This window comes from Marmota flaviventris, chromosome 1, assembly GCF_047511675.1.
Source record: "Marmota flaviventris isolate mMarFla1 chromosome 1, mMarFla1.hap1, whole genome shotgun sequence".
NCBI classification, from domain to species: domain Eukaryota; kingdom Metazoa; phylum Chordata; class Mammalia; order Rodentia; family Sciuridae; genus Marmota; species Marmota flaviventris.
In genome coordinates this window covers 132574192-132600005 of record NC_092498.1, presented here as the reverse complement: position 1 = coordinate 132600005, position 25814 = coordinate 132574192, and positions in this window count along the sequence as shown.

Sequence of the window (25814 nt, the reverse complement as noted above, 5' to 3'; positions counted from 1 at the left end):
GCGCCATTGGAGCTGGGAGGGCACAGGAAGGTGCCTGGAGGTGTCCCAGAGCATGGCCTGGGCACTTGGCTTAGTCTTTTGGCCTCCAGGACACAAAGGATGGGTCTTTAAGTCACCCAGGGTATCCAGCTTTGCTCCAGCAGCCACAGGGAGCAGAGGCTGCCAGCGTGGCCATTTGTAGTTCCCAGGCTGGCCAAAGGTGGAGGCATGGCCGCCCGGGGGTGGACCCCAAGGATTACCTGCAAGAAAATCACCTATGGGAACATGGGAGCTGCTAGGATTCTGAACCGATTACCTGAGGCTTTCATGAAAACCGTCCCCAGCCAGCCCACCGAGTGGCACCCAGGGGTGGCTGAGAAGAGCCTGGTTATGGAGGCAGGAGTGGAGGGTCATACTGAGGTCCGCAGGTGCTAAGCACTGTGGCCTTGTCCTTTGTCTTCCCTGCCTGTCCCTTCGGCATGCAGGATCTCTGCCTGGCTGAGTGTTTCGCTAAGCAGTTTCCAGGGCAATCCTCAGCCATGTTCTCAGGGTTCCTTTGCCTGCACACCTCGGCCACATGGGTTGGCTCTTGAGGAATCCCCTGGAGCCCGCCACAGTGGCTGTGGCACTTCCAGGTCTGCAGATCCCTGTGAGCCATGCAGGTGGAAATCAAGGAAGAGATGCTCTGCTTTGGGTTTTGCTTTGAAGTTTGAATTTTGCTTTTTAAATTTTTTCTTTATTAGTGAATCAGAGTTAAACACAATAGTGGGCTTCATTTTGAAATAATCCCACAAGCAAGGAAGATAATCTGCTCCACCTCAGGCCCCCAGCCTCCCCTCTCCTCCCTCTTCCCACCCGCCCTTCCCTGCTTCTCTTCCATCTGTTTATTTATAGTTTATTTATAGTTTGTTTCAACCTTTAATAGGAAGCGGCACATGCTCATATTTAGAAATCGCTTTCTTCATCTCCTTCCCACATCTGTATTTCTGAATATTGGCCTTTTCAAAAGCAAAGGATGCTTAAACATTTCATATTTTTTTTAAAGAGTTCCGCCCTCCCGTTCTGTGCTTTCTCTGCTCTCTCCTATGTGGACAGAAGGTCACGGTCCTCCAGGGCCACCAGGACATCCTCTGTGGACCTGAGGGGCCAGAGCTTTGGGTTTGTCTCTGCACCTGCAGCTGCTGTACATTTCCCGGGAGAAGCAGGATCTGGCAGGGGCCCTACGGTGGCTTTTCTGTGTGTCCAAACCCTCAAAAAGCCCAGTTCTCAGGGGTAAGTCGTAGCCACTGCCCTTGCCTTCAGACTTGGTCTCCTCGTGGCTGGAGAGTCCCTGCGCTGGGCAGCAGCCCTCCGGACCACAGGTGGCGTGTTAGGTGTTTTAGAAAGGGGTTTCCAGCGAACCAGTTTGGAACAGCCTGGTTTATCAAAGACCACTGGTCCGTGTAATTTCCCCTCTAACTAAAATGACTTAAATTACTGTCTTTCAAAATAGTAAGATTTTTAAAGGTGGTTATTTAATTAGAGGGCCGTGGGAGAGACAGATGAGCCTAATAGCCCACTGTATTTCATGAGTGATCCCACCTGGAGCGCAGGTGGCCATTCTTTGTGGCACAGTGAGACCATCGATGTCTGTCCTTCCCTTCTCAGGCTGAGTGCTCAGCTAGAACCTTCCATCCGATACTCACTCTCCCTTCTTCTTCCTCCCTTCCTTCCTTCTTTTCTTCAGGGAGAGAGATGCTATTCTACATAGTAGAAAAACCAAACATTGCAATAAAAATGGTCCTGAGTTTATGAAATGTATCAGTTTGTTATCTTCCTTTTGCAAATCACAGAGAATCCAATTAAAACAGGTTTAAACAAACAAGCTGAAGTATTCAGGGGAAGAGTGGACTGCAGGTGCAGTAGCATCCAGGGGTTCATCAGGTACAGTCCATCTTATTTCATTTTTGCCTTCTGCCATGTGTGTCCCATGGTCAGACAGGCTCTTCCCTCACAGAAGCGGCTCCAGCCTCATGTCTCTCTGGGTTTAGAGCCAGAAGAACAGAACTGTCCTCAGGGAGCCGTCAAGTCCTGGATGTGTTCTAATCACAACCTGGGTGGAAGTGGAGGGGCCTGGGTCTTCTGGACTCAGTCCCTCTTATGCCTTGATCTGCAGAAACGGCAGTGCACACAGCTGCAGGTGGCCAACAGGTCCAGTGCAGCACTCGTGGACACGGGCAGGCTGTCCCTGCCAGCCTGGGAAGCAGTGGGTGGGGGGAGGAGGTGCTGTGTCCAGCTGACGGCAGGTTTTTCAAATGTCACAGGAAACCATTTCAGGGCTTTAGACTGACAGCACTGGGGAGAACAGGAATGGGGTGAAGCCTCATTCACAGACCCTGGGGCGACGGGCAGAGCCAGCACCAGACCCCCAGCCTCACGTCTCCTGAAGCACATGTGCTGTGTGCTCCTGCCATGAGCCTCACCTTCCATAGGATTTGGGCATGGCAGTGCCACTCTCTGAGGCCACTGAGATTATTTTCTGTGGGCTCCAAGGTCGCATGCCCATTCCCCTAACAACTCCTCTGGTTGGAAGGGTGTGGCTGACTCACAAGCCTTCCCCCTCCTCGATTCCCATGAAGTATTACTCACCGAGGATTTGCAAATGTGCAAATGTGTGCAGACACCATGGAGAGCAGTGTGGAGGTTCCTTGGAAGAATAAAAATAGAGCAACCATATGGCGCAGCAAGCCCTCTTCTGTGTATATTCAAAAGAAATGAAATCAGCATGTGGAAGAGACATTTGTACTCATGGGTTTGCTGCAACACCCTTCACAACAGCCAAGGGATGGACGGAATCCGTTTTAATGTCCTGTGGATGGATGGATGGATGGATGGATGGATGGATGGATGGATGGATGCCTAAGCAAATTGGCAGGTGTACTGTGGAATATTATTAAACCCTGAAAAGGAAGGAGATGCCAGCACTTGCAACAACTTGGATGAACCTAGAGGACGTTGTGCTGAATTCCATAAGCCAGGCACAGAAAAATCTGGCACGACCTTACTTACATGGGCGATCTAAAAAAATGAACTTACAGAGGCTGAGAATAAACAGTGGTCACCAGGGGTGAAGGGCGAGGAATAGGTGCTGGTCAAAGCTACATGGGCACATGTATGCTAGGTGAGTGAGACCTGGAGATCTGCACCCTAACTGCCTGTGGTGAGGAATGTGGTATTTTGCCCTTTAAATCCTGTTAAGAGGACAGCTTTCTCTGGTTAAGTATTTTTGTAAAACAAAGCAAAGCACACAGGGGAGCCCAAGGGACTGGCAGGAGGCAGTGAGGGGGGCCAGGGTGTTCCAGGTGTGTGCAGTGGCCAGCCCACATCAGATAAGAGCAATTATTTGCTTCAATTGTGCCTCACAGCTAGTGGGAAAGGCTGTGTTCCAGAGACTCTGCTGCACCTGGGAGGGAGTCCAGCCATGAAGGCAGGGGTCATGAAGTGGCAGTGCAGGTGGCTTTTCCGGGGGCCAGGAGGCATGGCTTGGGCCTGAGCTCTTAAGTGGACTCAGCTGCTCAGGCCCAAGCCTTTCCACCTGCCCAGGCCCTACACGGCCTGCAGCTGTGGGAGATGTGCTGTGCATGCGCACAGAGACCTTTGGCCACATGGTGAGAGCTGGGAACAAGGCCCCGCCCTGCCCCTCAGGCCCAATATAAGGTGCAAGGAGGGCTGGTGGCTCTCCTCTTTGCTCTGCTCAACTTGTTTTTATGGTAAGTAGATTAGTAACAAATCCCCTGTTTTTTTTTTGTTTTTTTTTTTTGGGGGGGGGCGGTACTGGGGATTGAGCCCAGGGGTGCTTAACCCCTGAGCCACATCCCCGGACCTTTTTACTTTTTTATTTTGAGACAGGGTCTTGCTAAGTTGCTTAGGGCCTCCCTAAATTGCTGAGGCTCACTTTGAAATTGTGATCCTGCCTCAGCCTCCTGAGTCTCTGTGACTATAGCATGACTCTTTTTCTCATGAAGAGGGCTAGAAAGTTGATTGTGGTGGTTTCCTTTTCATTTGTATCTTCGCTATTGAGATCTCTCTTTTTACCACAAACTGTTTTCTCCAAGACACCCCCACTGGGCATAGGCACGGATGGATCAGAGCCTTAGGTACTTTGGGGATGGTGGGGACAGCCCAGGGGGTGTTTCTGCAGAGCTGTGCTGTGAGCTCCATCCCCCTCCACACAAGGGGCAATTGTAGGGAGGAGGATGTGACCTGCCAGGGCCACTCGCAGAGCTCCAGGTGAATCTGCCCATTAAGTGGGCGTGGCCACGGGGAGGCTGGCCTGGATTCACCCTGCAGACAGCAAGGCCTTGGTGGCCGCACAGTGGGCGGCTGCGCTGGAGGGAGAGTGGAATGAGGCATCCCACCTCTGCACCCACAGGGGACGTGTTGGCCTGGATGGGGAGCTGACCGCGCAAGAAGACCTGAGGAGTGTGAGGTCCTGCTCTTCTGCAAGGACAGATGCCAAGGGAATTGGAGCAGGAAGCAGGAGAGGTGGCCTTCTCTGAACAAGGCTGTGCTGTTTGGATGGTCACTGAAATGTCCACCAGAGAGCCACCTTCGCATACCCATCAGGCCCTCCGAGAGCGAGCCATGAGCCATAGATCATCAGTGCCGATCAGGTGAGACCCACTGCTTCCCTGACTGCCCTGGGGTCAGGACACTAGGGATGGGGGGGGAAACTGCTCACGGTGGGGGACAGAGGATTTAGAGTCTGACCCCTTGCAGAGCCCATGAGGACGGCCAGCCCCACCAGGTCCTCAGGCGCTCAAGGCGGACTGCGCGTCAAATCAATGTGAATATTTAGGATGTTGGCAGTTGTTTAAATTTATTTTTAAAAGCAGCTTTACTGAGGTAAAATTGATATACAAAGAGCTGCACATGTTGAATACACACAGTTTGGGGAGTTCGGGTGTGCCAAGCACCTGTTGACACCATCCCCACCTCCAAACAACAGACGCATCTCCAGCACCTGTGTGGGGCACGCACCTGCGCAGGTGTGGGTGTTGAAGGGTACTCGACAGGAGAGCAACGCTCCTGACAGTTTCTAAGTGAATGATCCCCTGTTGTTAACTGCAGGCATGATCCTGTAGGGTGGATCTCTAGAACTTGGCCATCTAAGTTAGCCTAAAACTTTGTACATTAGTAGGCTTTATTTTTACAGAAGTTTTGGATTTGTGGAAAAAGGGAGCCGACTCCACCATTCTGATAGAGTCTCTTCCCCTGCAATTTCCCCCGTTATTAACATTTTGCTTGGCTGTGGTGCATTTGATACAAGTAACGGACCAATATTGACACATTATTGTTAGCTAAAGTACATAATCTATTCAGGTTTCCTTAGGTTTTACCTAATGCCCTTTTTCTGTTCTGGGATCCCATCCAGGAGACTGCCTTACATTGATTTGTCATGTCTAGTCAATGTGATTTTGAATTCCAAATTGAGACTGATTATCTTGAAGATATCATAAGATTATATATTATCTCGCTGTTAAGGTAATGGTAGCTATTGTCATGAAGAAATCCCAGATCTCAAGAGTAGCACAAGGTAATTAGTGTCAGCAGACTTATTTCCTTGTGGTGCCAGGGTCTGGCTCTCTTTCCTGGTCGCTGGGAGCCCTTGGCATCCAGCCAAAAGAGCAGGAAGCACAGGAAGGTGCCTCGATCCCCAGTCACCCAGGCCAGGGCACGACAGCTGTGCACTCCTTCACTCACTTGCACACATGAGAGAACCAGTGCATGGTGGACCCTGGCGGTGGGGAGCCATGTGCCCAGGGTGGGGAATGGGTCTGTGGGAAGTCCTCTCTGCCACATAGTGTGGGTTAAAAGTCCAAGGGGCTGGCTGAGCTTTTACCCAGAGGAGAGCGTGGGGAAGGGGTTAGACAAATCTAGGCAGGCTCCTGGAAATCTTGGAAGGGGGAGAGCATGGAGCATTGTGAGCACAGTGAGGGGATGGGCCATGGGTTTGGGCAGGGTTGACATGGCACCTGGTAGGACTGGAAAATTGGCCAGATTCCAGATCATGGTGTCTTGTTTCCATGGAGTTTCCAATTTAACCTCAGGGTGATAAGGTGACATTGGAGTGTTTTAACCTGTGAGTGATGTCATTAGCTTCATAATTAAGAAATATACTGACCAGGCATAAGATAAACATGTACTGGGGACCTCATGTCCAGCAATGTGGCTGTAGCATTGTTATTGTCCCTGTTTGTCTGAAATAAACTGAGTAGTTCCCAAGTACTCTCATCACCCCGCAGAAAAGAGGAAGTGATGGGTGTGCTAATTAGTTTGATCACAGAAATCATTCCACAGTGGAAACTTCTAGGATGTAATTTCTATTTGTCCTTCATACTCAATAAATATGGATAAAAATGCAGAATATGAGGATCACAGTGTGGAGAATAGACTGGGCAGAAAGGGCTGGACGAGCTCAGCGGGGCAGCGCAGGGCATCTGGGAAGGAAAAGGTGGCAGAGAACAGATTAGACGCCATGGCTGTGGAGGGAAGGGGGCAAATGTGCTCCTCTGTCCCAGCACCAGGGAGGCACTGGCCCAAGTCCCACCCCTCAAGGAGCCTCTCCCTTTGTGCTCCCAGGGATTGGGATGGACTAATTCAGCCTTCCATCCCCCTCTCCATGGAAGCTAAAAGCCCCTCAACGAACAATGCACCACTGTTACCTTGCACCACTGAGAAAGAATGATGCCAATTGCAATTTTGAGACCCCAACAAATGCACGACGCATCCCATTATCAGTAACATTAGAAAGTGAAGGAATTCTCGCTAGGTAACTTACTAGAATGGAGAATGGAATTCCCTGGTCATTGTGTCATTGGCTGTGTCTCTGTAGCTAGCCTGTGAGTTCTGCAAGGGTGCAGACCATGCCTTCATACTTCTGTAAACATCTCGGGCCAGCTTTAAACCAGGAGCTTGGTAGTTGTTGCATAAAGATAAACTGAGCTACAAGGAGACAGTGTGGTGGGGAGGAGCTACCGTTTCAGTGTTAGGAGGGCATTTTATATTTTGGAAATGAGGAATCTGTATATTGTGGAGAAAAAGTGGCAAAAATATCAGTACCAACTTGCATTTAAAAATAAAATTGAGATGACTTTAGAATTCTGGAAGAGTTGCCATGTTCCCGTACATCCCACACACAGCTTGCTATGTTAGCATCTTATAAAACCAGAGAACAATAGTCAAAGAAATTCATCGAGGTGCGCTAATAGTGACTGAATGACAAGATTTATTTGGAATTGCTTTTCCCACTGTGTGCCTTTACGTTCTAGTAGGAGCCGAGTCTCCTTAGGCTCCTGTGATATAATGTGCCATACTTCTGCCATTCTCATTCTGGGAGGGATTGAGTGCAGAGCTTTCCTGGGCCTTTGACGGTTCCTGATTTTGCAGTTGGGTGGCTGGTGGTCACCCCTCTTGGTCTACTGCAACTCTGCGTACAGAAGTTCCTGTCCTCGGTGGGTTTCCTGAGTGCTGGATGGATTTGTGCTTTGTTAGCTCTGTCTTAGGAAGGAGTCAAAGTCCCTGCTTCTGAGCAACCTGTGAAATTAACAGATAAAGATTCACTGAATTTTCAAATGTTCCTTTGAAAACTTCCATTTTATATAGATAATATCAGAATCTTGAATCTAAACTTGGGCGCTAATGGATTAAATTTAGAGTTTTGATTCACTCCTTCAGTTATTCTCTGGCTTTTGATGCCTCTCATCACTTCAGGCAAAGAAACGTGAATTGTAAAGACAAACGTCCCCCTCCCCCCATGTTATTCTAGTTTGAGGGAAAGCTAAGTACCTTGTGGAATCAGAAGGGTGGAGAAAGCAAGCAAGACAGCAAGGAACTGTCTGGTGCTTCTTCATTTGCTGCTTTTGGCCATTCAATATTTCAAATTAACAGAGCAAAACAAATAGAAGCTCAAGGCTGGTGAACACCCTGGTACCCTGGGGAGCAGGCAAAGGTGCCAACATATTTGTAAGTTTGTTTCCCTTTTAAAGTGACGTGTATTGAACCAGTGGATTTCTGAGCCACAAATATTGATGACCATTCCAGGTTTTAGATTCATGACACTATAGTTAATGACCCCGATGATCAATAGGCTTTGCTTGCATTTTTATTTTCCTATAAAGTCAACCCAGGAGGGAAATAATAGAAGAAGCCTCCTGTTTAGCCTGACCAGTGAATACACGGACCTTTTTACATTGACAACTCAAATGATTACTCTGTGCCTAAATTCTCTTTACATTTGATCTTTATTACAATGATGATCAGATTAGCTGACAGTCACTGCATAGAAAATTATAGATTCTCTGCAACGAGGCGGGATTTGGGGTGCAGTTTGCAACTCAAAGACTAAATCAATTCATCCTAAAGGATTATATCCTTTCTATTTACAAAATTGAGATGAAACTATTTTCATAAAGTAGTTCTCACTTGCCTGGTTTAGCATACACTTCCAAATTTGTGCTCTTTGGTAATGAGAGAGGGGAGGAAAGAGGAGGAAGAGAACAGAGTGAAACTGAAGTTCTGAGTGTGGGTCCCTCACCCTTGAGTTGCAGGCGCCCCTGGGCTTACCTCCATCTCCTGTATTTTAACCATTTCGGGTTGTGCAGAGTGTTGCAGTCTCCACTTGAACCTCTTCCTGCTGTTAATAACCTAAACTCCATTTTTAAAAAATTCACATTTTGTGTTTTACTGGAAAGTCAAACTTTTTCCTCCTTTTACAGTGATTGTCCATAAAGACAAAGGGATGAAGGAGATCACCAGATGTCTAAGAAAAGATGAAGGAATTAGGTAATGAGATTGAGAACAGAGAGTGACTGCCAGGCTGCAGAGCTTGGTGGCCTGTGAGACCCTCTCAGCCTCCAGAATGCAGGGGCCAGAAACAGCCCTGCTGGCCCCTGTCTCCAGGGTGTTGGTCAGCACCCTCGCTGTTGCGGGTGGTGAGGTGCAGACCTACCCCGTGGGCCTCTGGCTGAAATGTGCACTTTTTATGTGGATGTTGAAGTGTGCTTGGAGGAAACCTCATTCCCTCTCACTCCATGATTTTTAGGAGCAGGAGATGTTACAGGAAGCTCCGTGGTGATGGTGTGATGTAAATCGCGGTAGTGGGTCTTGTCCTGCTCCATCAGTATCCATGGGTCTTAGGCCCAGAACTCATTCATGGACTTTAAATGTTGACATTTAACTCTAGGCTGTTAGTTTTTCTTTTTTAAATAAAGATTTCATGCTGTAAAGCAATGATTCATTCTTAGAAATATAGTGATCTCAGTTTCCAAACAGATCCCTTGGCTGCAAAGTTCATGAGAGCTTCAGTACAATTTTAGGGAGAGGATGCTTCCAAATGCATCTTCCTCTGACCTCAGAGGAAGGGTGATGGGTGGGTGGGAATGGTGGATTCCGTTTGTCAGGGCAAACTATGGTGTAAGCCTCCCTGTGCTGCCTCTGAGGGCGGGCACAACTCAGGGACCGAGAAGAAAGGTGGGTGGTAGCAGAGGGTTCATGCAGGTTTATTGAAACCTAGTTCCTCTGGCCCACATAGAGCTCTCATATTTAAGCATCAAAACTTAAGTCATGTTTAACAGGAACCTTCTATAAACCTGCCTCATCTGAGCAGAACACTGTGCATACTTGTGTATATGTGTGTGTGTGTGGGGGGGGGGGCGTTCAGTGGTCACTGGTGATTTTACTGTGAAAGTACTGGACACATCCATGGCTGCCTTTCTAAGTATCTGGCCTCCCGTGAGCAAGTCTTTTGAAAGCTCCTTTTCCATTGTTACACATCTCCCACTTCACAGTTTCTACTCTCCATGCTCATGGAGGGGCTTCTGCTGGGACAGTGCCTCAGGTAGCTTCCTGGGGAAGGCAAGAGCAAACCTCTGCCTGAGAAACTGTAACCTGTGTGCCCAAGTAGTCACAGCCACCTGTGGCCTTTAAATCCCAATTAATGAAAATTAAAAATCTGTCCCTCATTTGCAGCAGTGCTCCCCGTAGTGCTGAGTGGCACAGGTGAGGAGCCATGATTCCTGGAGGGGCCAGAAGCTCGGCCAGGGGAGAAGGCTCTGCTCACCTGGCTCTGTGATTGGCATCCGCTGCCAAACTGGCGAGTGATCAAGCAATTTGCACTTGTCATTGTGTCCATGGAAGTAAAAATTGGTTCTGAGGCTTAAAGGACTGCTTGTTTTGTTTTATCCAAAATGTGTGAGAGTGAATCCTCAGGCCCGGTAAGTCTGTTCTGGCATCTAGGTTTTGAAAAAACAGCTTTTAGTCATTCTGTTGCATAGAGTGGTCCATCTCTTCTCACTGGATGTCCTCCTCCTTCTCCTCCTCCCTTTTCCTTCTCCTCATTCTCCCTCCTCTTCCTCCTCATTTTCTTCCTCCTCTATCCTCCCCCTCCTCCATCTTCCTCTTCTCCTCTTCTTCATCCTCCTCCTCCTCCTCCATTCTTTAGTCATACATGACAGTAGAATCCATTTTGGTAGAATTCACAAGCATGGAATGTGTCATCTTCTAATCAGGAGCCTGTTTTTGGGGATGTGCAGAATGGTGGGGTTCCCGTGGTGTGTTCATGGCTGGACATTCTGAGGAACACTGCTTCCTCCCCTGACAACCCTGTGTTCTGGGGGTTGCGGGAGGCCTCCTCCCAAGACATCCCAAGTCAGGTCCTTCCCTGAGTTCTGCTGTGTGGCCAGGCCAGGGGCCATAGGCTCTGGAGCAAGCCATAGCCGCTTCTCTCTGGGCTTCTGTTTCCTTGACCTTCTTACTTCTCCTGTCTTGGAATTCTGTGAGCACCATCCTGACACATGGCGGCGTCATGCAAATCTCTCCAATCTACAGCCCACTTGCATCTCCCGGGCAGTTGGCAGATGAGGATGTTCTCACGTGGGGGATTCGCTTGAAGAACCCATGTAGTGCTGCTTTCTCTTTCATATTTTGAGGAGGAATTTGTTGGGTAAAATTTTTAATTCTGCTCATTTTGTTTAAAAAAAACCCCACGTTTTATATTCTTAATATTATGATGGGAATGTTCCCGTAATCCACACCTTGACTTTAATGATATAAACTACTTTATTTCCATTGCTAATGAGAAGGCCATTTAGAAAATATTTTTGCTTAATACATCTAATTATTTCTCTGGTTGAATGGGAATGTTGCTGTTCTAGAAACCTTTTAAGACTAACCAGAACCTGACTGTTCCTCAGAGGTTCCCTTGCCTTCCACAACCTTTGTTCTTTCCAACAGCCTAGAGAGTACCACACGTGCCTCCTCCTCAAATGCTTCCGAGTCTACGTCTCCACAAAAGGAGTCTCCCTTTTGTCTTTTTCTATCAGCATTTCATTTCTTGAGACTGGAAATATCAAACCCTGCATACAATTATTAGAGTCTTTAAAAATGTCTTACTACCTCATAAATTCTAATTTTCAAACCTGGACTTTATTAAGGGCCAGGCGTGTGGTTTGGCCATGGCATTTGGACTGTGCACTGACTTTATTGTTTGAGGGTTTTTCTTTGTGATGTGAGGAGCTGTGATCAATGGAAAAGTGAATTATTTAACATATTGCCCTGCGACATGCTCATTGTCAGTTGAGACTCCCCGAGGTGACAGTATGGGAACAAAGTGAGACGGGGTCGGCTCTGCACACACTGTGCACGCACTTCACAGGAGGGGAGGGGTGCTGTGGTAGGGCCGTCAGATTTGCCAAGTAGAAATGCAGGACCCCGGTTAAATCTGGAACTCAGGTAGATATGAAAAGTGCTAGTGCAGCGCTCTCCTCCGGGATACCTGGGGTGAACTTATAGAAACATTCCTGTTTTATCTGAAATTCAAATTCAGCCGGATACTCGGGACGTCAGCTAGAAACCCTATTTATGGTGAAGAAAGTCTTTGGAAAAGAAAATAATAGCTTAATAAATATATTTAACATCTACAGGGTCTCAGCAGATAGTTTAGGAACATAAAATGACTCTGCAGAAGTGAGAACGAGGAGCAGCTGTGAAACCAGAATAGATGAGATACAGAGCTAAGGTCCCAGGTGACGGCGACCCGTCCTTCCCAACTCCCTCCCTGAGCGTGGGAGGTTCTGGACTCTTTGATGCGCAGCGCCTCCTGTGCCATGAGGCCTGCGGGTGGGCATCGAGGGCAGTGGCAGCCTCAGCCCCACCGCAGTGTCCTCTTAGCGCTTTGCGGACCACGTGCACTAACCTGCTGGCCCTTGGCCTTGTGCCTGGAAATGGATGGAGGGGCCCACAACGGATTCCAGGCTCATCCTGGGGGTCCAACGACTTGGTGCACATTCCCCAGAGCTACAAGGGAGCGTATCGATGTGTCTTTCACACTGCAAGTTCTAGGTCAGAGCCTGTCCCGTGCTCTAGTTCATCCACAGCTCCTAGCAAGTGCCTCGCCCACGCTCAGGTGGAAGAACAGAAGCGTTTGTTGGGGGAAGGGTGGATGCCAGTATGTGCACTGGTAGACTTAACTGTTGTGTAGAATACAGGGATGTGGTGTGTGTGTCTGCCTGTGCACAGATGCACGCACACATCACTTAGCACGATGACGGCTGTTGCAACAAACTCCTGAGCACACGCAGGTGCCACCATGACTGAAGACGGGTCCTGGCTTCAACAGGTCTCACATGCTGATTCAGGGCATGGGGTGGCTGTCTTCTGAGCAGTGAGTACAGGGGTTTAGGCCCTTCTGCCTGTGGCTTTCGCAGGTTTACCACGTGGCCTCCAAGGTGGGCAGGATGATCAAGATGGAGAAAAGGAGTGAGCAAGTGTGGGAAGCTGAGTGGGCCCCTTCACGGGTGCTCACCACACCATGGGCAAGATCTGCTGTGTGGCCCCCGGGGAGAGTCCAGGGCCTTGGGCGGGCATTGCCTTCCAGCCCCTAGGAATAGGAAGCGGCATCTTTGGGTGGATGGCCACCCTGCCCTACTGCGCCTGTCCACTTACCAAGCCAGGGAGGTGGATGGCTCTTGACAGGAATGCCCATGACCCTGCCTCTTGACATTCATGCTGTTGGGGCTCAGAAGATGGCACCCCGAAGCATGGCACTTTGGGAACAGAGGCAGCTTCAGATGTCTTTCTCTGCCCTCCATCCTCATGCCCCAACCCAAGCCCCCAGGAAAGCCCTGGAAACTAGAATTCCTCTTCCTCAAGGCAGTTTATGGACCTGGAGCCCCCTTCCCCAGACAAGCCACAAAGTCCCACCTCTGTGTCTTGGAGCTGGTTACGAAGAAACGCTCTGACTTCCCTTGTCTGGTGGTAGATCCTAAGATCCCCATTTTGGAAGAGGACCTGCCTGCCCCTGGAAGGTGAGAGGGCTGCACAGAAAGGCCAAGAAGAGCCGAGGGCTGTGCTGCCCAATCACCCTCTGACTGCCCTGCTCCATGGGACCCTCTGTCCTCCTCACGCTGATCTTCTTGAGGGCCACAGCCGAGTCGGGATGATGCATGGCATTTTTGCCAGAATGGAGTGGTTGAGAGGTGATGCCAGCAAGCCGTTTAGATGATAATGGTTACGTTAAGCTGTGTATATTAGACCCCTGCTGTCCGCCTTGGCCTGCTACTTTGGAGTTCTCGCAGGGATTCACGGAGAGTTCCCATTGGTTGGGGAAGTGCTGGAGGAGGGATTTCCTGTTGGTGTGTGGTTCCTGGAGGAGCCGCGTGGCTTTCAGGGGGAGTTCCCAGGGAGTGTGCTGGTGGAGTTCAGAAATAAAGTTTGTTCCTGCTTCAGTGGCTTGTGATTTGTGCCCAGACAGACTGCGGCATGATCTCATGGGGAGCACAACCCCACCAGGTCTGAGGAAGATTTGACCAAGCACAGCAAAGACCCTGGGCCTCGGACCGACACTCTGTGGAGTGCTGAGTGTTTCCAGCCACTGAATGGGCCACTGGACCTCAGGAATGCTGGAGCCTGGCTCTTGAAATCACTGCAGTCCTGTGAGAAGCCCGGGGCTAGGACTGCCCCTGCAGCTTTGTGAGAGACCTTGGAGCAGAGGGCTCAGCCGTGCTTGGATTCCTGAGCCAGGAAACCCATGATAAGTGTGTGCTGTTTTACATCACAGGGTTTCAGGGAACTCTGCTGTGTAGAAATAGGTGGTGACACACGTGGACTTCGAGCAGCCCCACATCCTGGGAAGGCAGGACCTACGAATCTCCACCATAGTCAGCACAAAGGACTTGCTGGATGATGTGGGACTTACCCTGTCTTGTAGAAATTAAAACTGGTTATCTCCTTGGTCTTCCTAGGGTCCTGTGACCACCTCAAGCAATCAACAGGACATTCTTAAAGTCCCTCAGACTTGCTTTAATGTCCTCTCATTTACCTGCTGGGGGAGAGGTTACAAGGAGACCCAAGAACTTGGCACCGGGTACCACACAAAAGAGCCCACAGCAGCTTGTGGTCACCTGTCCTCAGGCCAGAAAGGTACACAGGATGCCAACAGGCCACACAAGCTGTTCCCAGCTGCAGGTGACTCATTATGGGGGTGAGGATGGGCTGTGGGAGGCAACAGGGCCGTGGGAGGCAGCTTCCCTAGTGTTAAGAGGGCCAGGTGACCCTGTTCCCACCAGAAGATGCAGCGGGCTTGCTGGAATCCTTCTGCAGCAGCTGCCCAAGGATAACAGGAGCTGGTGTGTCGGGAGGCTCCTGGCCAGGAGATGACTCTGCAGGGGCAGGTTGGAAGGGGGACTTAGGGTTAAGTAATTCGAGTCCTTTTCAATTTCCCCAGATGTCAAGACCACATATAATATTGGGCCTTAATTTTAGGACCTATATTCTGTTTAATGAAAAAGTAATTTTTGTGAGGGAAATAGGGTGATATTAGAGAACGAAACTGGAAAGGTACATAGAAAATAAGTCACATGGGAATGTCCACCTCATTTGGTGGCTTTTGTGTTGTTCCTTTCCATCTTTCCCTGGTGAGCATTATTTACATAACAAGGCTTCAATCAACCATCATTCTTGCACAAACTAAAGGAGTTTTAGCCCCTTTTTCCGAGTTGATTATTCACACTGGTGTTCCTTGTGTACACGTAAACATTCCTTCATCTCAATTTAGTTCAAAGCATGAAAAGTACCGATGTGTAATTAATCACTATTCTTCACAGGATGAGATGGAAGCCAGCGTGATTGGGTCAGTTGTTACCAGGAGTTGAGGGTCTTTTCCATTTAATAAGGAAGAGTAGATGGAAAGCCTGCAGACCCAGACTTCACTTTCCATTCTTCCAGCATGTTCTGCTTGAGTGTTCTCTGCTGCCAACAAGGAGCTGGAGATGAGGGAGAAGCATAGAACCAGCACCACCGTCTCCCCAGCTGAGGCTCCTCTGAAACTCTATGCAGAAAACAGTCAGCCATCCCTTGGTGTCTGTGGAGGATGGGGTCCGGGCAGGATCCTGGGGATAGTCAGCTGACCTTCAGGTCTATGGAGGACAGGATCCAGGGAGGACCCCTGGGGATGTGCCCATCCATGGTGTCCAAGCCCCCTATGTAACTGCATTTGCACAACCTATGCATCGTCCTATACTTAGTTGATAGCTAGCTTGCTTCTCACCCCTAAGACAGGGGAATGCTGGGTAAATGGCTGCTGTGCTCTATTGCTTGGGGGAGAATGGCGAGGAAAAAAATGTCTGAATGCAATTATTTTTTCAGAATACTTTTGATCTAGGGTGGAGATCATACAGATGCACGTAGAACCTACAGAGATGGAGAGCCAACTGTTTGTGATTTTGTCTCATAGTCTTATAATAAAGAAGACAGACCAGAGTGCAGTGGTTTAAACGTGAGGTGTCCCCCCAAGCTTGAACAGCCATGGATTGTACAGCCCTGCATGGGCACACCCCTGGGGGCCCTCCCTGGACTTTGTCTTCCATAGACACTGAAGGTCAGCTGACTATCCCCAGGGTCCTCCATTTACACCACAATACAGGAAAGCTTAGCAGTGACAGGATTGGGTTATGAACCTGATCAGTGCACTAATCCCCTGATAGGGATTAACTGAGTGGTCACTGGAGGCAGATAGGGTGTGGCTGGAGGAGGCAGGTCCCTGGGGACATGCCTTTGGGGTTTATATCTCTGCTTTCTGGTGCCATGTCCCCAGCTGCTTCTCTCTGCCACACTCTTCTCCCATGATTTCTGCCTGACCTCAGGCCCCAAGCAATGGAGTTGAAGGACTGAGACCTCTGAACCATACTTAGACACATCTTTCTCCTCTAATTGTTCCTGTCCAGTCCTGAGGTCACAGTAGTGAAGAAGCTGACTAGAGCAGTCTGCCGGCCGTTTCCTCCCTGCACCAGGACGACCTTCTGGGCATTGTGCTCCTGCCCAGGACAAACAAGACTGCAAAGATTACAGTTCACTCACTTCTAAAAAGTGCCCGTAACCCTGCCACGGTGAGCCTGCTACGTCACTAAGCCGCATTCGATTGTTTTCTCCTGTCTCTTCCGCACCCATTTCATGCCAAGGCTGGTTGGTGTGAAGAGCCTGCTGTGCCAGGTTCTGGTCCAGCATGGCTTCTCAGGCTCCTCTGGGGCTCCTTGTCCTCTGCCTGTCCTCACCCAAGAGCGCAGGGCATGGTCACTGTGGCGAGGCTCCTCAGACACACCTAGTGACTTTCCTGTCCTCTGCATTAGCTCCTCTGGTAATGGTTGCTTCTTTGATGCGAGGATTGAAGATGGTTGTCTGCCCCTGGGCTGTTGTGAGGGCCTCCTTGCTGGCCTTCTTCCTTCATGTAAAACAATGACAGGTGTTCAGCTAAGTTAACTGCACAGCTGGGTGGGCTTCACTGCCACCTCTCCATCCCTGCGCGTATCCTGCCTCGATGGCATATGCCCTCCCGGCTGCTGGCTCTCGCCCCTTGCCTCCCCTCCCTCGGCCCCCATCTCCTTCTCTGATCAACTGTCACTGGCTCTACTTGCCCTGCCTGGGTGGCCCAGCTGAAGGCAGGAGGCACTCGAACATATAGCTATTTTTCCCTGGGCATCCAAGAGCAGTCAGACCTAGACAGAGTCCTGTTTTCACATCTTATTACTCATCACCTCCTTCCTGAGAGGGTCCTTAGTTTTCATTCTATATCTCCAAACTTCATGTCAGCTAAAGGGGAGGAAGGGTTACAACAGGGACCCAGTTCCTGCACCTGAATCTTAGTGTGTTCATCACGGGGTGCAGCTCGTATTTGTTTCTGTGTGACACTTAACTTGGACTCACAAGGAAAATCTGCCTGCATTTTGCGTGGCCGCAATAGTCCAGATGGAAGGTCTAGATTACCATATGTGGGATGAAGGGGATTTTGCTGTTTTGGTCAGTTTCATCCTCCGAGTTGACCCCTTGGTACCACCACCAAATGACAAACTGGTTTTAAAATCTTGCCAAAGATGAGCACAGTGGGGTTCTGGATTGTCTCATGCTGGCCTTGCAGGGCTGGCTTTATTCCTGTCCCTCTGATCCCCAGCAGGGGTTACCCCCAAATTGGCCATTGCAAGTGCATTTACACCAAGCACAGTAGGAATGCCACGAGATGGGGCTCTTCTCTGCAGTTGCTGAATCTGACTGGAACACCACAGGCAAGACACTCCAAGGGAAAGCTGCTGTTGATCCAGAGACAACAAATGTAGGATTTTTTAAACAAATTTGAGAGACCTGTGAATCTGCAGAAAAGCATAGAGTGTGACAGGAGATACCTGTGTCCCCATCACTGGGCACTTTCAAATCTTTATTTTGCCACTTTGTTTAAGAGACAGGAGAAGGAGAGAAAGCAACTGAGAGAATATGAACATTATGTTTGATAATGAAAAAAATAGCAATTTTCCAATTCTGCAGTAGTCCAAGTGTCACATTAGAATAGTTTGGGGTCAGACTACACTTAAAATTTTGCATATATTTTGATTAGATAATTACATGCACTCTCTGTGCCAGCTCACTATTTTTAAAGGCATCATGTAAAGTATATGCTATTTTTTTCTTTTTGTTTTTTGCGCCAATGTTTCCAGTACTCTTTAAACCGCATTTCCATGAACAGTGCTGTGCTGAGACCAGTATTTAGAACAAAATCCATCCTCTTTCTTCAGAAATTCACAACAACATTGCAGAGTTAAACTTACTTTTTAAATAGTAACTGCTGTCTGAAAAAATTTTAATGCTACTTTTTTTTTTTTTATAAAGAATAATATTAGCTGAAAAACACACTTCAGAGGTGGCTGTCTGGTACGCGCTGTCCATATAGTGTCTCAGATATCCTTCCAACCACCCAATGGGACAGGCAGTATCACTTCCCACATCTTTTGGATGCAGAAACTGAATTTGCCTAAAAGACGCCTTTTCATACCTACTGAGTGTCAGGGTCAGAATACAGTCGGTCCTTTCTGACTTGGGGGTGTGCTTGTCACCACCGGGGCATGTCCACTCAAGTGGTCTCTGCACGGGGTGGGGGCGAGACAGGGTGTGAGAGGCCATCTTATATGGGCCCCGACACCATGACCTCTAGTGGAGACCTTTACATGGTTTGGAGGAAGTGGGCACCACAGTGGAGGGCCACCAGGGGGCCGGGGACTCCTGGCCAGTGAGCACCTTTAGTCTTGTGTCTGATTGCCCCAGTGCGAGTCTGTGGTGGCTGTGAATTAACATTTTTATAAATGCCATAATTATATGTGGCTAGTGCAATTTTGAAGAGTGTTTCTGCATGGACCAGCAGCGTTTATTTAGAAAATGTCAATATTTAATGTACTTCGCAGTGCCCGTCACTCACGTTGGCTTTTCTCTTGAAAAGTGGGTCTGCTGGGCTCCTCTTGTCCTTGGATGGGCCCTGATCTTGTACATTAAGGTCACTGGTGTGGAAGGCACAGTGCACATAGGTGATGAGGGGAGTGATGGGAAGGAGGGGCCATGGTGGGCTGAACTGATCATGGGCAGTGTTTGTGCCACCAAAGGTAATTTCATCTGACAAAAATATGCAATCCAAGAAAAATGAATGCATTCCCCAGTGCCCCCAACAGCCCCGTCTTCTCTTGGAGACAACTTTCCTTCTGTCTTGAGACAGTGTTCACCTCTGTGGAAGGAGAGGAGCCTCGCTCTCCCTGGTTGGAGAGGTCACAGCCAGGGCGGGCATCACACCTGGGTGAGGGGCCACACAGGGAGAACCTGGCAGGCAGGCGAGGACAGGGCCTCCCCTCTGCTTCGTGAGCCTGCAGCCACAGCCTGAGGAGGCTGAGCCTCTGTGGCCAGGTGAAGACCAGCTGCCCAGCCTCGGGCCTCTCACTTGGGTGCCGCAGACTCTGGTTATTGGCCTGCAGCAGGGGCTGCTGGACTTGCTGTCCCCCCCCCCCCATTTGCTCCACGGAGCCTTTCAGCATCTCCTATCACAGAAGTCAGTACCCTCTGTGAGCCCCATTTTGGCAAGAGAGGCCCGTCTTTCAGAGCAGTGTTCGCCATTCCACGATCAATAACGCATTTCCCAGAACACATTTCAAGATCACAGATTTAGTGTGGATAAAGGGGAGCTTTTGACATTTTGATGTTTTGGTGCGTTATGATGTTTATGTTGTGGGACTGTCATTTCCTCGCTGGGCACATCTGGATTTTCCCTTAGTGCTGAGAGGTGTGAAGCCTCCGAAGGCTGAGTGTCGTAGAGTCAGGTATTTTTTAAGTCAAACATTTTCTCTCTGGGGCTGTGGAGCTCACAATTCCTTAATAAGTATTTCTCCAAGTAAAATATCTTAGTATCCCAGAGTTTTTCTCCTGGAGCTGAACATTGATTTGGATGAAAAATGCTTGTTATGTAACCTGTGACTTAAAGGTTCTGCTTTGGCTTTCAATATCTCAAGGGGCATTTCCTTAACCTCCGAGGGAGCCCAGTGCCCCCTGGTGGTCCACCGTGTAACCTCCACCAGCACTAATTTCCCCTGACATCACAGCAGCCTGTGGCATCTTCCTAAGGAAGGGCTGGGTGCCCTGATGCCTCCAGTTCCTCCATCTCCGACCCCGGCCCCAGAGCATCCAGCACTCAGATTATCAGAGTTTCTGATATGCCTGCCTGGAGACCTAAACTGAAGGAACTTAAATTGCCCACCAACAGGTTTGATCCCTTGAATCTCATGATGCCACAAAGTATCCAACTTGGATCCTCTTGCTGAAATAGGCAGTTTGTAACTTTCTGTGTTCCCTGGTTATTTTTCTAACCCTCCTCTTTCCCTTAGTGTCTCTTTAAGTCTTTTTCCACAATAAGAGTGTCGCTAGCCACCCTGAGGCAAGACAGTAATGTACTGGCATTAGCTTTACCAGAACCCACAATTAGAGGAGAATCATTTTTTTTATTCAAACGAAACTTGCATTTAACAGGACTGAATACCTTGTACTTAAGTCAAAGATAATCCTGAATTATGGCTCCTTTGCAAGGAGCAATGCAAAATTAGCTGCTGGGCCTGTTTCCAAAGGCAGGGTAACTTTATGAAACGTTTGATATCGACCAAAAGTATTTTAAATGCTTCTTAAATTTATCAGCACTGCTGGCTACATGGAATTTATTAGATCAAATGCAATAAAATATAATGAAATAGATTAGATCTCTTTTTGAAATGTTAGTAGATAGTATGCTGGGTAACAAAAAATGTAAAACTTGTCTTCCCGTATAAATGGTATTTTCAAATTTTTCATACCAAGAAGTTCTTCAGTACCCCAAGTTAAAAGAATAACCCCAAACAGTGTTTTTCATGGGGGCATTAAAACTAGGGATTTATAATTTAGAGATAAATCTATAGAATTTTATTTTATACTGTGACATTTTAAAAATTTCTAAAATAAGTACTCTGTTTGCTATTTTGTGTTTTATACACATAGCAGAATACTGGCTAGGGATTGTTCCCATCAAGATTCATGATAATTTTTGAGTCTACATGTTCCACGGTGAGGTGCCAGACCACCAGGGGGGAAGGAGGTGCTTGGAGAGCGTGATGGTCTATGTGAAGGCAAATTAACTCACCCCATAGATGTCCATGTCTCAATCCTGGTTCTGTGGTTTAAAGTGTCCCCACAGTTCATGTTTTGGGAATCACTGATGTGATGGTACCGAGCCATGGACCATAACCAAGGGGCTCTGTCACAGGCTCTGCAGGGGTGGGTGCATGCTGTCACTGCTGCAGCAGGGTCATTATAAAGCAGCATTTGGCCCCTTTCCCCTCTTGCTCATGTGATGCCTTTCAGCTTGTGAGGACACTGTGGGAAAGCCTTCGCTCACCATGGCCCCTTGATCTTGGACCTCCCAGTCTCCAGAACCATGAGCCAAATAAGCTTCTGTTCAGTATAAATCACCCAGGCCGTGGTGTCTTTGTGTCAGCACAACCTAGATGAAGACACCTTGGAACCAGTGAAGGCGCTCGGTGATATTGCAGGTAGAATTAAGGAAGCAGATGGCACTGGGTGGTTCAGTTGCTGACTTAACAGGGTGAGGTTGTCCTGGTTTGCCTGCATGAGCTTGGTGTTGTCATCAGTGTTCTTATTAGTGAAAGAGGGGGGAGTGTCCAGTCAGAGACGCTGAGAGAGAGAGACTTGAGCAGCCAGTGCTGGCCTAGACAGGGAGTCGGGCAGCCTTTAGAATCTGGAAAAGCAAGAAAATGAACTCTACCCTAGGTGTCTAAGAAGGGACAAAACTCTTGATTTTAGCCAGTGAGACCCATTTCAGTCTTCTCACTTCCAGAAAAGTAAGAGGAAGTTGTATGATTTGAACACACTGTGTGGTCATTTGTCATAGCAGTGGTAGCCAACTTGCACAGTGCAAAAGTGGGGGATGCAGGAAGCAGGCCAGTCTAGGAATCCCCTTGGTGTGCCTCAGCTGGAGAGTCCTCTTCTACCCAATGAGACTGGACCCCCTGAGGGATACTGGTAAGGAATCACAATATGCCCCTTCCTTCTAAAAGACCATCTGCCAATATGGTGTGGAGAAATCCCCTTCACCTTTTTAGACAGAACCAGCAAGGACTGAAGGGGACCAGTGGGAGTCCCATGGAAGCTGAGAAGCAGAGCAGAACAGAAAGGTGGCATCAAGGCTCTGAGACTTAAGCTGCCTTTGGGGCCAGAGTCCACAAAATAGGCCAAAACCACACACTCAGCCACAGCAGGCAACTGCCCACTAAGAGAAAAGAATTGAATAGGACCCAGGTCACCTAACATAATAGGCAAATTATACAGAGGACAAAATAGAAATCACTGTCATATCAGGACCCCAGATTAACAGCCCAAATGAGGAAAAAATTGAGCAACTCATGTCAACACCAAGATGAGCCAGATGTCAGCCTTATGTGAAAGAAATTAGGAGCAACCACCATAAAATAAGCATCCAACAATTAGGAACAGCTGTGAAAGAAGAAAATATGAAATTTGTGAGGTACCAGAAGTAGCAGGAAAGAACCAGTGGGAATCCTGGAACTAAGAAAGATGGTCATAAAGAAACCTGGGTAAGCTCAGCAGTGGAGTGGAGAGAGGACAAAAAAGAGAATATGCAATTGGAATAACAGAGAAAAAGTCTTACAAGAAACCCATATTGAATTCCATAGCCTTAGTAGGTTGAAAGTAAACTTATGGAAAAAAATACCATCTATCATTATAAAATAGAAGAGGAGGAGGCTGGGCAGAGGAGGAGGAGGAGAAGGAGGAGAAACAGAAGCAGCAGCTAGAGGACTACATTAGTATCTGGTAAACATCAAATCAAAGAAAATTTCCAGAGAGAAAGAACAATGTTACATGATGATAAAAGGCTCAATCTTCAGGAAGATGTAATGATACTTCTTATGTATGCACCAAGCATCAGCACCTTAGAACACATGAAACAAGAACTGATGGTGCTGAAAAGGAGACATGAGATCCACACAGAAGTGCGGGCGTCAATGAACTCTCCCAGCTACTGACTGAGCAACTAGACAGAAAATCAAAAGGGACATGGAAGATGTAAACAACACAACTGGCCGACAGGATCCAGTTGATACCCCAACAACAGCAGGATGCTCGCTTTTTTCAAGTACCCATGACATTCCCCAAGGGAGACCACATCCTGGACCATAAAACAAAGCTCAACACATTTAAAGAAAGGAACTCATACACAATGTATTTTCCCACTCTCAAGAAACCAAAGGAGAATTCAACAGAAAATCTCCAACTATATATATATATATATATATATATATACTTGTAAAAAAAAAAATCCATGTGTAAAAGAGGTCTAGAGGAAGTAAATGAAAATCATAGCACTGAATAAGAAGAAAACACAGCTTATCAAATTTAGTGCTAAGAGGAAGCTTTATTCTATTCTTATCAAATTTAGTGCTAAGAGGAAGCTAGATACTTTGCATCTAGTATAAATGCTTATACTAGATGCAAATAATGTTCTCAATGACCTAAACTCCTCCCTGACCATACCAGAAAATCAAGACAGAAATTCACCTAAATTTAAAGGAAAGGGGTGGGGGAGACAAAACTATGAGCAGAAAGCAATAAAATTGAAGGCAAGAAACAAATGACCCCCTCCCCCCAAAAAATCAGTGAAACAAAATTTGCAGTGTTTGTATAGCCTTAGCTAGAACAAGATCCAGAAAAATCAGTTCCTTCTGCTTTAGGATTGCTGGAAACTTTTCATGGGTTCAAAGTTTTTGCATAGTGCCAAACCAATTATGGCAGATAAAAAGTCAACTTAAAATTATTCATAATTAAAACTCTCATTAGTGGCAGTTTCTACATTTGATATGCCACAGATTTTATAATCTGTTTAATATTAGATTTTAGGCATCACCATTTGGGAATTATGCAAATGTTGAAATGGAAATAAAACACTGTATTCATAGCAACAACAAAAAACCCCAGTTGAGAATATTAATTGCTTTTAATTATAAGAAAAGTAGCTGGGTCACATATGAGATTCAGCAAGTTTTTTTAAGTTCTCTGGAGGAATTTTCTCATATTTGAGTTCTGTAGAAAGTTACATCCACTGTATTTGGTTTCTCTGTGGAAAATCAGAAGAGCCTGTCACACTCCAGGGCTGGCCAAGCCACAGGGAGGCCAGGGCTGGAGAACACCCTGAGACTTGACTGTATTCTTTTTTTCCCCATACTTTTTTAAAAAAATTGGCGCATTATAGTTCTATGTAATGGTTGGATTTATTACATAGTCACACACGCACACCATAGAGCAATATAATTTGGCCAGTATAACCCCCAGTATTCCCCGTTCCCTTCCCTCTCCACTCCCTTTGGTCCCTTTCCTCCATTGATCTCTTTTTTCATGAGATTCCTCCACCCCAACACCTTTCTTTTAATTTTCCTCTTTAGCTTCCACATATGGGGGGAAAATATTTGACTCTTGACCTTCTGAGTTTGGCTTATTTTGCTTGACACAATGTTCTCAAGTTTCATCCATTTCCCAGCAAATGGCATAATTCCATTCTTTATGGCTGAATAAAACTTTATCATTACACACACACACACACACACACACACACACACACACACACACACACCATATTTGACCACCATATCTGATTCTGATGTTATGACCTTGGAAATGTTAGTCACATAAAAAAATGGAAAGAAAGGTAGGTGTGATAATATCATATTGTGCACACGTACAAACATGTAACAACATCCCACTATCATGTGTAATTATGATGCACCCAAAATAGGAAAGTCAAACAGAAGAAGATCAAGGCTTGGACTTGAGACCCTGAGGCAGTGTTCTCAATGTAGTTTGTGTGTGGTGTGAGGTAGGGATCTATGTGAATTTTATTTTCCCACATAAAGGACAACTATTTCTTAAACAGATATTCTTTCTCTTATTTGTACTGTCAACCCTATCATCTACCAAGTACTTGTATGTGCTTAACTTATTTTCTTGGCACACCAGTTTACTTTGTTGATCTAATTTACTAGGTTTGCTGTTGGCTTAGCCCGGTTGACTCCTCTTGGCTCCAAGCAAACTTTGCTTTCAACTGACATTTACTGCACACTGGAACCTGTTGAGCATTTTGCAGTGTATCCAGCATGAGGCCGTGTCATGAAGTTGGTTTGAAGAGTGGGCTCTGTTACTCTGCCACTTATTAACCAAGGGTATTGGGAAGTGAGTGTCCTAATAGAGCCCACTCCTCAGTCCTCTCTTCAGATCAAGTTAGAGAAAGGATATCAAAAATCTAAGCCTAATATATCCAAGCCTATTGCTTGTCATATAAAAACTGTTTCATGAGTGATAGTTAATATTATTTATATTACCCATAATACTGAACATTATAGTACCTAGCATGTGACAGTTTTATTATGATTATAACAGTTAATATAAGTAAAACATCTATTACAAATCAATACCTATTACATGTTGAATGTCCAATAAATGTTTATTTTCAGACTCCTATTTCCTTTCTAATGCTTGTCCTTTTTTGGACATGTCTGTGGTCTTATTAGGATGATTTTTTGGGGGGAGGGGCTATAAAATAATATGCTACAACAGAGGAATTTATTTTTTTTAAATGATCTAATGTGATCTTTTCAAAATGCCAATCAATTTTACATCTTAAGGTTCCGTTCTTCAGATTTATTATATTTTTAATAGCTTTTTTCTTGTTTCACTGAACAAATTGTTGAACATGGAAATTTAGACCAAGTCAGTGTGTTGCAATGTTCTGCATGGGTGAGCATCAAAAATTAACAAAGAACTTCTATTTAGGCACAAGATGTCTAACTTTTCTCCAGTCACTTCCCCTTTATCTCATCCCCCTGCTTCATTTTTAAAAGCTCTATCTGAATTAAGCATCTGCTACTGCTTCTGATGCCAGTTCAAAT